This window comes from Phoxinus phoxinus (genome assembly GCF_949152265.1).
Source record: "Phoxinus phoxinus genome assembly, chromosome: 18".
NCBI classification, from domain to species: domain Eukaryota; kingdom Metazoa; phylum Chordata; class Actinopteri; order Cypriniformes; family Leuciscidae; genus Phoxinus; species Phoxinus phoxinus.
In genome coordinates, this window is record NC_136893.1 from 23,763,703 (window position 1) to 23,777,675 (window position 13,973).

The window sequence follows — 13,973 nt, forward strand, 5'->3', positions numbered from 1 at the left end:
ATGAATGAATGAATGAATGAATGAATGAATGAATGAATGAATGAATGAATGAATGAATGAATGAATGAATGAATGAATGAATGAATGAATGTACCATCGCTTTGATGCAGTGTCGTTCTTACAGGCTATTTTCATAGTTCATCCTTTTCGATAAAATGAAAAACGCATACATTGTAATTTGCAGTGTCGTGTTTTAAAAAATCCCCATGTAGTCAATAATTGTATCCCTTTTGGTCACCAAAATTACATATTTAAATGTTTTACCTATGAACATTATTTTTCATGCCTAAATTGAATTAAGATAGCTTGAATCTAACTACACCCTGCTTTATTTAGTATAAGCGAGCCATGGATATGCAAATGAGCCCCGCCTCCAATCACAACCATTCAGTTTGACTGCGGTGCTACTAACAAAATATGAGCAAACTGAAAGTCCTTGAAAATGAAACTAAGACAGACTAAACTGAGAGTAATTGTAATCCTATTACTGTATACCTGGATATTACCTATATCCAGTTACTTTCTACTACAGAAAACATAATACAACTTTTATTCTGGCTGCCTTTAGATGTCTTAACAATTACGTCTTTAGCACGTCCTTAATTGACGTCTAAACAATGTCCTGATAAGACGTATAAAAAACTTAATTCTGGCTCCTGTGAGGACGTCTTCTGGATGTCTAACAATTACGTCCGTAGCACGTCTTTACTTTACGTCTGTATAATGTCCAGAAAAGACGTATAAAAAACTTTCATTCTGGCTCGTGTTTTAGACGTGTTTTAGACTACTTTTTGCTCGCTGGGTTGCTTTATTTAGTATAAGCGAGCCATGGATATGCAAATGAGCCCCGCCTCCAATCACAACCATTCAGTTTGACTGCGGTGCTACTAACAAAATATGAGCAAACTGAAAGTCCTTGAAAATGAAACTAAGACAGACTAAACTGAGAGTAATTGTAATCCTATTACTGTATACCTGGATATGACCTATATCCAGTTACTGGAGTAATCCTATTTTTGCGTCTCTCTTATTTACTACCGTATTTTCCGGACTATAAGTCGCATCAGTCAAAAAATGCGTCATGAAGAGGAAAAAAACATATATAAGTCCCAATGGACTATAAATTGCATTTATTTCGAAATTTATTTTACAAAATCCAAGGCCAAGAACAGACATTTAATCTTGAAAGGCAAGGCTAAAGAGGCAATGATGTAAAAGTAGGCGTTGATCGTCTTCTGCAGAAGCGGTCTTTTGTCACACTACGACGTAATAATGTGACAAAATCGCAAACGAGTTTGTTTCAATAAAAGCTGTTTTTGGACTAACGAGGAAGTTTTGAGTTTTGAAACTTACAGGATATTTTTTATAGTATGATGACCTCTTGTACATCAAAAGATCAAGGAATATTATATTTCTCAATACATGACCCCTTTAAAGGTTTCAACTGCACATCACAAGCAGAATGTTTCCATAACAAGCATGCTTACAATTCCTTAATCAATCTGTCACTCAAAAGGAAATTAATATGAAAGTCAAAAGCCATTAAAGGCTAAGCATGCAAATCCTAAAGAACGCCATTTGTCCTTTGATCAATTTTGGCTGTGTTATTAATAGATTGAAGACTTAAGTGGGGGATTCTCAAAGTGATTATAACCATTCCGTGAGGTAAGATGCAGTTGAACAGCTTAGTAATCAAAAACATTAGTTTTGTATTCTGTAAAATATTCTACTTAAAATGCACAACAAAAAATAATTTTGAACAGTACATTATATTTCCTCATGCTATGTTAGAAAATATAAATTAATAAATCCCTAACATATAGCGTAAAAAAACCCAGACATACGAGTCGACATTTTATTTCTGTCTGCATTGAGCCATTATTTAAAATTAAGTGGGGGGAAAAAAGAAAAGAAAAGTGCATTGTGATTGCATTGGGCTACCCCTGATCCACAGCAGGTGATTTTGGGCTTGGTTGGGAATCAGGATGGTTATATTAAGAGGATTAATGTGGCAGAGGCAGATCAGTGATATAAGCTGAGGATCACCTCGCTCAACTAAACATTAGCGCCACATGGCTGCAGGCTCAACTATAGTGGGCACAAGTCCAAAACATCAATCCATCATCAGGATCCAGAAGCTTCTTCACAATAGATGACTAGTCCATCACTGCCTGATAAGAAAGACCTATAACATGTCTGTAGTGCATGCGTTAAAAGATAGCAGCAGTTATGGAGCAGGATTTTCCTTTAATAGGAAGTGTCCACTATGACCTAAAAGGAATTTACTGCAGGACAAGCCCACATCGGGACATTATATGTCTGTGAATATAAAAAAAATAATAATCCTAAAAGCACCATTTAATGCCCTGTCACTGGAAGTACATCAGAATAGCGACCAAATAAAGTTGCTAATACTTAAAATGAGAGGAAGGTTCAACCGTCATCAAGTAATGTGAAATCTGAAATATTTAATGACCAGCTTTATATATCGATTAATATTAATTAAAACTAGAAAAGGACAAATACATAAATACATTTTGACAAATGTTCAGTTGGTTACAGGCCTTGGATGGATGGATGGATGGATGGATGGATGGATGGATGGATGGATGGATGGATGGATGGATGGATGGATGGATGGATGGATGGATGGACCAGACATACAGATAGGATGGATGGATCAGACATACAGATGGATGGATGGATGGATGAATGGATGGATGGATGGATGAATGGATGGATGGACCAGACATACAGATAGGATGGATGGATGGATGGATGGATGGACCAGAAATACAGATGGATGGATGGATGGACCAGACATACAGATAAGATGGATGGATGGATGGATGGATGGATGGATAGACCAGACATACAGATGGATGGATGGATGAATGGATGGATGGACTAGACATACAGATAGGATGGATGGATGGACCAGACATACAGATGGATGGATGGATGGATGGATGGATGGATGAATGGATGGACCAGACATACAGATAGGATGGATGGATGGATGGATGGATGGATGGACCAGACATACAGATAAGATGGATGGATGGATGGATGGATAGACCAGACATACAGATGGATGGATGGATGAATGGATGGATGGACTAGACATACAGATAGGATGGATGGATGGATGGACCAGACATACAGATGGATGGATGGATGGATGGATGGACCAGACATACAGATGGATGGATGGATGGATGGATGGACCAGACATACAGATAAGATGGATGGATGGATGGATGGATGGATGGATGGATGGATGGATGGATGGATGGATGGATGGATTGATGGATGGATGGATGGATAGACCAGACATACAGATGGATGGATGGATGAATGGATGGATGGATGGACCAGACATACAGATAGGATGGATGGATGGATGGACCAGACATACAGATGGATGGATGGATGGATAGATAGATATTAGAATATTCGATTATAACTAGGCAAACAGTCATATTTATTTATTTAATCTATTTTCGTTCTCTCTTCCCAAGTTTTCCGTGTTCAATCCATGGGAAGAAATTTCAGCTTACTGGGCTTACAGCTATTTTATTCTATTTTTACTTCCTAAAGAATGCACAAAAAAAAAGGAAAAAAAAGCTGTTTCTCAGAGACCGATAAAGTGACTTTTTGTAACTGACAGTTTTTTGCCATTCCTACTATTTTACTGTAAAACACAACATAAGTTTTTATTCAATTGCAGTCTTAAAACTCAGTGATATGTATATCAGACGGGCCGTCCGTGATAAAACTCTTTGCATATATGGATATGACAGGAACGGATGCTCTCCCTCTTTGGCATTCTGTGCAGTTTGGCCCGTGGAGCTTGGGGATTCTCCTTGGCACAGCTTCTGAGATTTGCAGAGACGAGGAAGCCCTGAGACATAGAGATGCCAGAGTCCAAATTAAAAGCCTGTCCCTGTGGGTCATCCACTAGTGTGCACAGAGTAGCAAGCAGAGATAAATCCACTGGCCTTCAGCAGCCATATGGGTTTATAAACATGGAAAGAAGCGTAAAAGTCCCATTTGACAGAGACTGACAACCAAACAAAAAAAGATTAGTTAAAACTGATCGAACCACTGGTTAGTTACTAACAAACCCTAACATTGTATCAATGTCATTGTATCAACGATTTCAGCAAACTATCATCACATCATACTTTTTCATTCCTTGCCGTCTAAACATTTTACAATCCCTGAATTTTCAAAACGCAGGTGTTGATCTGGTGAACCCATGAACATGAGTGTCTAATGACTTTAACTGATCTCGGGTCAGTTTTACACTGTTACGACCAGCAGGTGTCGCCAGCCTGTGGTGTTTCGAGAATGATTCGCAGTTTCAAAAAAGCTTAGTTCCTATCACTATTAGTTACATAAAACCTTACAAAACACAATGAGCAACTGTGAACTTCTACACAAAATGACTGCAATGCAAGCAGTTGTGGTCAGTGTGCCACGTGGTCAGGGTAGACAAAATATTGAACTTTATGCAGATGAAAACGAGGCTGTGCGGGGTAGATTTAAAGTCTGTACAATGATGTGCTGTATAAAGATCAAATGTAATTAAAATTGAATTTTTGTACAGTAACTAAAGTACTTTTGTACTGACTAAAGTCTACACTGAAATAGGAGTTTGGCAAAAACATTTTGTCGATTAGTTTTTCTCATTCAACTGGATAGTAGCTGTACTCGCATAACTGAAAATAGCTGCCCAAGTACCTTCCCAAGATGGCCGCTAAACTGACTCTGACCTTAAAGTAGTGATGGGTGCTTTCAAAACACGCTTTGTGAACCTTTGCATCTAACCAGTGATTGGGAGAAAGTATCAAACTGGAACACATAAATAGTTGGGAAAGTAAACAAGAGAATCATTCATGTTCTTCGTTGAAAAACTTTAGTAAGAATTATTGTAGATTTAATTCATACGGGGAACACATGCAGTGTATTATTTTTACATTTGATTTCTTTATTCAATTTCTGTAGAGTAGGCTTAATATTAGTTGTACTCTAAATTTATTAAACTTCTATCTTTTTTCTTTTGTAGTTGTCCTATTGTTTGTAATTTTTTTTTTGTTGCTTAGAGTAGTTTTTGCTTAGTAGTCTAGGACCGGCAAATTACGAAAAAGGCATGGGCGAATTACGTATACGCAATTTCCCACGAAAACCATCCCACTAAAATATAAACACTTATCACAGACTTACCATAGTGAATCAGGGTAAGACAAAAACATGTTTTGAGAGGAGGATTGATGAATTAACTCATCAAATTTAATTTTTTGTTAATTTTGAACAACGAGCTGATATGCGATGGGGAAAATGAAGAAGAATGAGTTCGGAAAATGGCATAATCGAACTTGGGTCAGTCCCGTCAAATGCGAATGCCTTTCTCTCCACACCACTGATCCTGTTATCAAACCGTTTCTTTTGTAATTGTGTTGTTCAATCAAAAATTGTCAGGTTCAATCAGACAATGGTGGGCGGAGTTAGTGTAGAGAGCATCTTGGGTGTGTTTAAATCAGTCTGTTTAAATTATTACCGTGAACATAAACACAAGCAGTTTTACTGCTTACTGCACTTACAGTAATTTACATATTAGAACTAAAGTCTTGAACTTTAGCGCTGAATAATAAGGTTGATGTAACAGAATCTATAAATGGCCAAACTAAACATTTCCTTTTCTTTGTTTTTAAGAAAGCCTTCCATTAACAAGCTAGCAGATTAGCATAGTGCTACCCTTGAGCTCATCGTGTTCTCATTGAGTTGCTAAAAATCAAAGCCAGAGGGGACTTCTCACTTCCGTCTCTCACACACCTCTGATTGACTCGGCTTGGAGCTCTGTGAATGTCTGGTGTCTGTGAGCGCTGGTGGGATCATGATCTGCCCTTGTGTGGCAGCTGTTCTAGCCTGATTTAGTTGCAAAATCACATCTGCAAACAAGCCCCAACTAACCATTAGATAAGTGCTGAGCCCGGCCACACAGATGTTACTTTTCCGCTACCACTTCAAGCATATAAACACGTGTACAAGGTCAGAAAATCCCGAGAGCAGAGTAAACAAGTCTGATTAACTGTATACTGTACAGTATTGGGATTTTTTTCTTTTCTTGCAAAAGTTAACTTACATTTGTAGTTTTGTACATCATGATGAAGGGCTTATTGCAGTGAGCAGAGGAAATAAATTAGATGGAGGGAAAGGGATTGGCACTGCCAACTGGCACAGCTTGATAAATCAGACATGTTTGCATGCCAACATCATCTAATACCTTTACGGAAATTGTACACTTTAACTGTTATTAACAGCATGAGCTAATGTAAGCACGATGAAAGACATATAAGCCATTGCAAACTATGCTGGGGATATTATACAGTACAAAGTCTTTCTGTCTATGTCTGCTGGAAGAATCTGTAAAGTGACCTTCAAAGGTCACAAAATCATCAGCTAAGGAGTTTGCAGGGAAACCCTTCCAAAATGTCCACTAAAAATACCCTGCCCCTGCTGCGCACCCATCTGTGCACTGCTAAACAAGGACGTTAGTGTCTCTGATGGTCAACGCCTACGACTGATGCAGAAGGTCCTTCACTGTGAACAGGAGGACAGGAGGATGAGCTCTCCTCTAACTGGCACTCTCTGCCCAACCTGTGCCAACAACATCCACCCTTAATCATGCACTCCATGCTGAATGTTATCTGTTGTCCAAAAATTACATGAAATTATATGTATATATCATATTTCATAGACATGGAATAGGTTTTTGCTTTTCTTCTTTTTTACCAATAAAAACTTACATTAATTTTTGTTTTGTTTTTACAATTTGTTGCTATATCATTAAAGCTTTGGGCTTCATACTTCTTTCTTTTTTCCCATTTTTTTTTAAGTACATAGGTCCAGATTTACTAAACAGACAAATTAGCATGAGAGCGCAATTCCATTAAAGGGCCCCCATTATGGATTTTTGAAAATTACATTTCATGTAGTGAATGAAAACATCCTGCAAAGTTTTAAATCTGAAAGTGCACCATATATAAAGTTATTGCCTTTCAAATAAGAGTTGACTCTAAGTCAATGGAATGAATTGTTTTTCAAACGAGTCATAACCCGTTTCGTTGTGGCGTCAAGACGAAACATTAGCATATTGCCCGCCCATTTATTGCACGCGCAGACACCAGGGAAAACTTGAATCTCAAACCAGCAGTTGATTCCTGTGGATGCTGGACAGCATCATGTCGAGGAGACGCTGTGCTCTACAATGTGAAAAAAAAATTTCCCACTGCCCAAGGACGAGCATGTGAAGAATCTGTGGTTAAAATTCACCTTTACCACGATATCACAGCAGTATAATCCTAAACTATTCATGTTGCCTTTATTTTACTGACGACTGCTTCTCAAATCTCGGAGTTCTATGCAGGATTCGCAAAAAATGGAAAAAGAAGGTCTGCGCTGGAGCAAGCTGTTAGTAAGTCTGGCACATAGGGGGCCATGTTGTCACAAAAAGTCGACATGTGTACTGCATCTTTGTATCTTAAATGTTCAATAGCCTTATTCCAAAAGTATTTTGTCTGCGGCTCAACATTCAAACATATACCGGGATGTTGCTGGCATCAGTATGCAGCGCGCTTTCAGAAACCCTCCCCCTTCCCCAGCTCCACCAGTATAGATCTGTAAGACCAAATGCCTTACCATTGCCATATCCATTACCATGACAATCTCTATTACCATACCAATCTCCCAAGAGTTGTCATGACAGAATTGCTTTTGCTTGACCGTGATTCAAGGCCCCGATATACTCACGCTGGAGTTCTTTTCCGTTCTTCGCTTAGACGTAAAAAGAAGTTGGAAATACCTTTGCAGCGATATACTGTTAACAAACATCATGACGGCGTCCACACTTCTGAAAGAGACGTTCAGATGAATGTAAAAATGTGCTCCGTGCTTTCCTCTCAATAACAAAACAAACACACAAATGTGTCATTGAACGGAAGAGAGGGTCATGGGAGCGTACGTAAACGTCACATCCTTTTGATTTTCCCGGGAAAAAAAAATGTGCAAAGTCCTTCACATAAAAATAAGTCTACAGGCTTTCACAGACAATTATGAAGTCTGGGAAGGTCTCATGGAAGGGCTAATTTTTTAAGTTTCGTTACAACACATTGGCAATAAAAAAAGTGCTTAATACATGCAAATTCTTACATATAGCCTCTTAAAGTATTGTGGACATCCAACCTTTATCATGCACTTCATGCTGGCTAAAAGCCTTTGTTCAATGTATTTTGAACAAGACTCTCAAGCTCATAGACAGACATATTTTAATTGAGATGGGTTTTTTTTTTTTTTTTTTGAGGGTGAACCAGTGGTGGCCCTGGCTGACTTGTCGCCCTAGGTAAGACATGACCAAAGAAAAGGAAAGAAAAAAACAAAACATTAACACATCCGCAATTTATTTTATATAAGTGTAATATGTGGCCTGAGCAAGAGAATCAAGTTCAAACTGACGTGTGTGTGTGTGTGTGTGTGTGTGTGTGTGTGTGTGTGTGTGTGTGTGTGAGAGAGAGTGTGTGTGTGTATGTGTGTGTGTGTGTGTGTGTGTGTGTGTGTGTGTGTGTGTGTGTGTATGTGTGTGTGTGTGTGTGTGTGTGTGTGTGTGTGTGTGTGTGTGTGTGTGTGTGTGTGTGTGTGTTTGTTTAATAAATTAAGCAAAATTGAACTTGACAGCAAGTATATATACATCATATATTTTATGGAAAATATAATATTTTACATTTTTGATAACTTTGTTCCACAGGTAAAAACAAAAGTCATAAAACTATAGCCTATGGAGTGACATGGGAGTGGGAAGATGGTTTTCAATTTAAAGCAAATCATCTGCGAAGATGCTATACTACCTACAATAATCGGTAACACTTTACAATAAGGTTCATAAATTAACCCTTTATATTCGCACCGGCCCGCCGGTATTAATATAATAATTATATATTTTAAACAGTAATATCCTATACTAAACCTAAACCAATCTTGACAAACTATGTCATTTGAAAGCTTAAAATCTCTAGTTTTCATTTGTGGTGACTGATTTTTAAAATACATTACAGAGGAGCCGTAATTTATCAATTTGCAACAAGAATATTTTCATACTCCTAAGGCGTGTTCAGACCTTTATTTTGAAATAGTGATGAACATGAAAAATCATGAAAGAATGGTAGAAACCTCAGTTTGTTTTCATGCCAAGAGTTCAAAAGATAGCATCCATTCAATTGTTTTAGAAAAAAAGGTCTGAAAATGTTTTAAATATAAATAAAAAAATTATAGATTTACCATTTGTGATTCACCATTCGTGGCAGCGAGCTATAATGCACATACAGGATCTTTTTGTGTTTCTTAGAGGTTGAATTCATAAAAAAATCTGCCAAACTTCCAACACTACTTCTGAATAGGATTTCTACTTTATAAATTGTATGAAAATTGTAAAAATAATGGTTCAGATCCCTCAAACAACATATGGAAATGGAGGCGCCCTTATATGGGCAGTAATGTCAACTAGTGAAAAAGTTTGGTACTGCGCCCAAACAAAATCTCACTGAAAGCTTATTTTTTTAGATATCAACCTAAAATTGTAAACACAACTTGTTCAGATTTTTGCCTTTGATTTTTTTGCATTTTTAGAGTCCTCCAGGTTTTGAAAATATATATTTTATATAAAATATGAATAATAAAATTTTTAACGTTGTACATTTTCATAAACTCAAACTTCTATAACTTTTTTTCTGTTTAACTTTCTTAATTTATTTCTCTTCTACAAAAATCTGCCAAATGTCTTCTTAAAAACAAGACCAATCTTACATCTATACTCCAAAGCATTCTTGAATTACAACCATTTAAGTTCGGAATGTGCATTTTCATGTATATTCAAAAAAAGGGGGGCGCTTGATAAGGAGTCTTAGTTAACATGAACTAAGAATGAACAATACTTCTATAGCATTTATTAATCTTGGTTAATATTCATTTATACATTTACCAATACATTATTAAAATCAAAGGTTGTTAACATTAGATAATGCACTGTGAACTAACATGAACAAACAGTGAACAGCTGAATTTTTAATTAACTAACGTTAACGAAAAGTAGTAACAAATGTAATGTATTGATCATTTTTCATGTTAGTTAATAGGCTACATTAACTAATGAACCTTGTGAAGTTTTACCCAAAGCATATATAGTTTAATATATTTTTAAAATGCACTCAAACTCTAGGCTACTTGGTTTGAACTTTCCAACTAAAGCATAACGAACCGATGTATACCGTTTTGAGAACGTTACTGAAGACCAGATAACTTTGAACGAGCATTCTATTAACGTCACAGGAAGAACGTTAGCTAAAGTTCTGAGAACGTTCCCAGTGTTCTTCACACACCTCTGCGGCGAGTTCATACAGCATAAATTCAGTTATTCTACAGCTAGGTGAAATCTGGCTTGAATCTGAAAGGGTTTGTTCAGGTGTAAATGTTGACTTTACCTGTGAGAGGTGCAGTGATGTGTTCCTGCCAGCGCGCGCCTGTGCAACACGGTGACGCGCAGAGCTCGAGACGCGCGTAAACAATGAAAAATTCGACAAAACAAGATCGAGAAAGTCGTCGTAAAATCAGCACAAATACTCAGGTAGCAGGTGTCTTGCACAGTCATGTAAAGTGTGTAAAAGGAGTTTCCTACATTGTTGGTGTAGTTTGTTTTCATCCTAGATTCCAGCAGAACATCCGTGTTTATATTTATGTGTGTGTGGGAATGACAGGGGCAGGACAAACCAGACACTGACAGATGTGCTGTAGTACAAAACGTGTCAGCTGATCTATTATTTAGCCTAAATAATAATGACGAAAAGCTTATCCCTATTGCTGTGCCATGCTAAAATGTCAACGTGTTAAATTAACTGTACTGTGAAATGTCTGTCTATAAATTGTCTTCTTTTTTAAAAAATAAATAAATAAATAAATAAACCTACTATTTACTAGAATAAAATATTTGATAAATATTGATGTCTCCTTTGATAATAAAAGCACTTCATGTATGAAAAAAGTAGCAATTAATTTACTTCATTCAGTTTTTGATTTTCATCATACTCACGTTTCCTCTTTGCTTGGAGGAAAATTGAAAATCCATGGACCCCACGCCCCCTGCCGGCCACTGAGAGATGCTGCAGCTACAAAAAAATACTGTTGTCTGATTAGGAAATCCTGCATTTGACGTGCACATAATTTCACCCTGAGCACACTGCATAATAGGGACATAAATTGGGCTATATGATTCTTAATGCCATGACACCCTAATATTTTTCAAAGTGAATGAACTCATGTTAAGATGAAATGTTGGTTTTACACAAGAGGATCAATAAGTCTGACGCGAAAATCCATTTGTACTTTATTATTAAAGAGGTTTAGACCCGGCTCTTGAGTGTTTTCCACGGTCAGTGTCAGAGTAATAGGGGTGAGTGTTGAACTGAGATCTCAAGAGGTCAGGAAAGAAGTGGTAAGAATATAAATATATATATATATATATCAAGAAAATTAAGACTTCGTAAAAAGGGCATAATAGGACCTCTTTAAATGTGCCTTTTCACATAAATAATTTAAAGACATATTCATTTTTAAGTATTGAGAAATAATGTGGTGCAGCTAACATCATTGTAAAAGTCCAAAGCAGCTTTATCTCCTCTGTATTTATGTACACTCTTAGAAGAAGAAAAAAGGTTCAAATATGGAACCCTTGGGTCTTGAATCAATTTTAAAGAACGCTTTATGCCAAAAAGGCTCAATATAAGGAGAAACGTCTTAAAATGATTGAATAATACTTTTCATGCTTAATGGGTTTTTCTATTTTATTTCTATATATACAGTATGTTTAAAAATGAATTCATTAAAACTAAATCCATGAAAGGATCCCATGATGGGAACCCCTAATAGGTTCTATATATGAAGTGCCTGACAGAATCCTTTAAGGTTCTATATAGAATATTGTCTAAGAGTGTAGCCATTAAAAATTGATGTATACAGTATAACATTGTTGTATTGAATATTGAGGCCTGCTGTAATGTCACTTAGCATAAATGGGGTTTACTATACACATGATTTCACAGCAAATGTTTGGTATGTCTCATTTGAAGACGAGGAGGAGGTCTTGATTTATAGTGTGTGACAGAGAATATGACGGCACTAAGTCATTTCATGTATTCTCATCTCATCCCAGCAGACAGGAGGGGTCTTAAAATACCCACCCCCATGAATATTTTACAGCAGCATACTCTCTTCTGTGATGACTTGCTCTCTATTTTTCTCTCTTATTCATCCCGTCTTTGCCAGGTTTCAGGGTGTGATGATACGAAAAGATGGAAAACTTAAAGGAACACTCCAGTTTTTTTTGGAAATAGGCTCATTTTCCAGCTCCCCTAGAGTTAAACAGTTTTACCGTTTTCTAATCCATTCAGCCGATCTCCGGGTCTGGCGGTAGCACTTTTAGCATAGCTTAGCATAGATCATTGAATCTGATTAGACCGTTAGCATCTCTCTCAAAAAACTGACCAAAGTGTTTCGATATTTTTCCTATTTAAAACTTGAATCTTCTGTAGTTACAGAATTAAAAATTAAAATGACAGAAAATTAAAAGTTGCGATTTTCTAGGCCAATATGACTAGGAACTATACTCTCATTCCTGCGTAATAATCAAGGAACTGCTTCCGTTCCAGCAGCGCAATGATATTACAAACTTAGTGCCGGTCACGTTGGTAGTTACCGAGCTGGGGACTATTGTCAGGCGCTGCGTAATATCATTGCGCTGCTGGTACGGCACACAGATCCTTGATTATTACCAGAGACAAGAGACATGCCACTTCCTCAATCCTCAATACAACTATATAAGGAAAACCCGTAACGTCAAAGATGGCGGTTGTATGCACATGTCCCGCCCCTCCCGCTGGAAAGCCAATCATCTGCTTTTAACAGTCAAGCCGGGAAACATTTAAGCCTATCATCTGGTTAGGAGCCTTGTCTTGTTAGTCCGAAATAGCTGCCCGGAGGCTTTGCCAAGGTGGCGGCCGAGTGGCACGACTTGCCTAAAAGACTTTGTTATTGCGCAGGAATGAGAGTATAGTTCCTAGTCATATTGGCCTAGAAAATCGCAACTTTTCATTTTCTGTCGGTCTTAGTACACGATGTAACTACAGAAGAGTCAAGTTTTAAATAGGAAAAATATCGAAACTCTTTAGTAATTTCTTTGAGAGAGATGCTAACAGTCTAATCAGATTCAATGATCTATGCTAAGCTATGCTAAAAGTGCTACCGCCAGACCCGGAGATCGGCTGAATGGATTTGAAAACGGTAAAACTGTTAAACTCTGGGGAAGCTGGAAAATGAGCCTATTTCCAAAAAAAGTGAGTGTTCCTTCAACAAACCAAACCTGCACAACATGACATATTTTCCGAAATGACTTAAACCGTGTTCTTCGCCTCCACCTTCCGCAGCCTCGGCGTTTGTCTGAGGGGATATTGATACAGTTTATCTTCTCAAAGCAGACTTGTCCATTCTTTCACAAAGGAGCAACACAATCCATCAAGTCTAATTCGATTCATCAAGAGGTGTGTTCTGCGTTTCTCTCGCCTCTCCTCCTCAATGAGCTCTCAGATGATATTAGAGCTGAAGTGGATGATGTTGTGCTGAGTGACCATTAGCAGTCAATGACTATTTTATTCAAGCAATTTCCACTCTGACTGAAGCACTCTCCACTTCTGCTGTCTGCTAACTTGTGCTTCACAAAAGTTTGCTTTGTTAAAAGTGTGAATGATATACAGCGATGTTCAAATGTTTGGTGTCTGTAAGACTTGTCTTTTGAATAAATTGATTCAGGAAGGGTGATTAAATTGATCAAAAGTGACTATTGATATTTTATAATGTTACAAAAGATTTCT

The 13,973-nt window shown here is 37.4% G+C and overlaps 1 protein-coding gene across 1 annotated transcript in view; it reads right to left on the reverse strand.

Annotated features, from left to right (window-relative positions):
• kcna10a (potassium voltage-gated channel, shaker-related subfamily, member 10a) overlaps positions 1–10,771 on the reverse strand; it is a 23,957-nt gene extending 13,186 nt beyond the window's left edge. The window contains exon 1 of the mRNA XM_079589720.1: positions 10,536–10,771. The gene's annotated coding sequence lies outside the window, so the exon portion shown is untranslated. The remainder of the gene's footprint in view (positions 1–10,535) is intronic.
• Between the last annotated feature and the right edge of the window lie 3,202 nt (positions 10,772–13,973).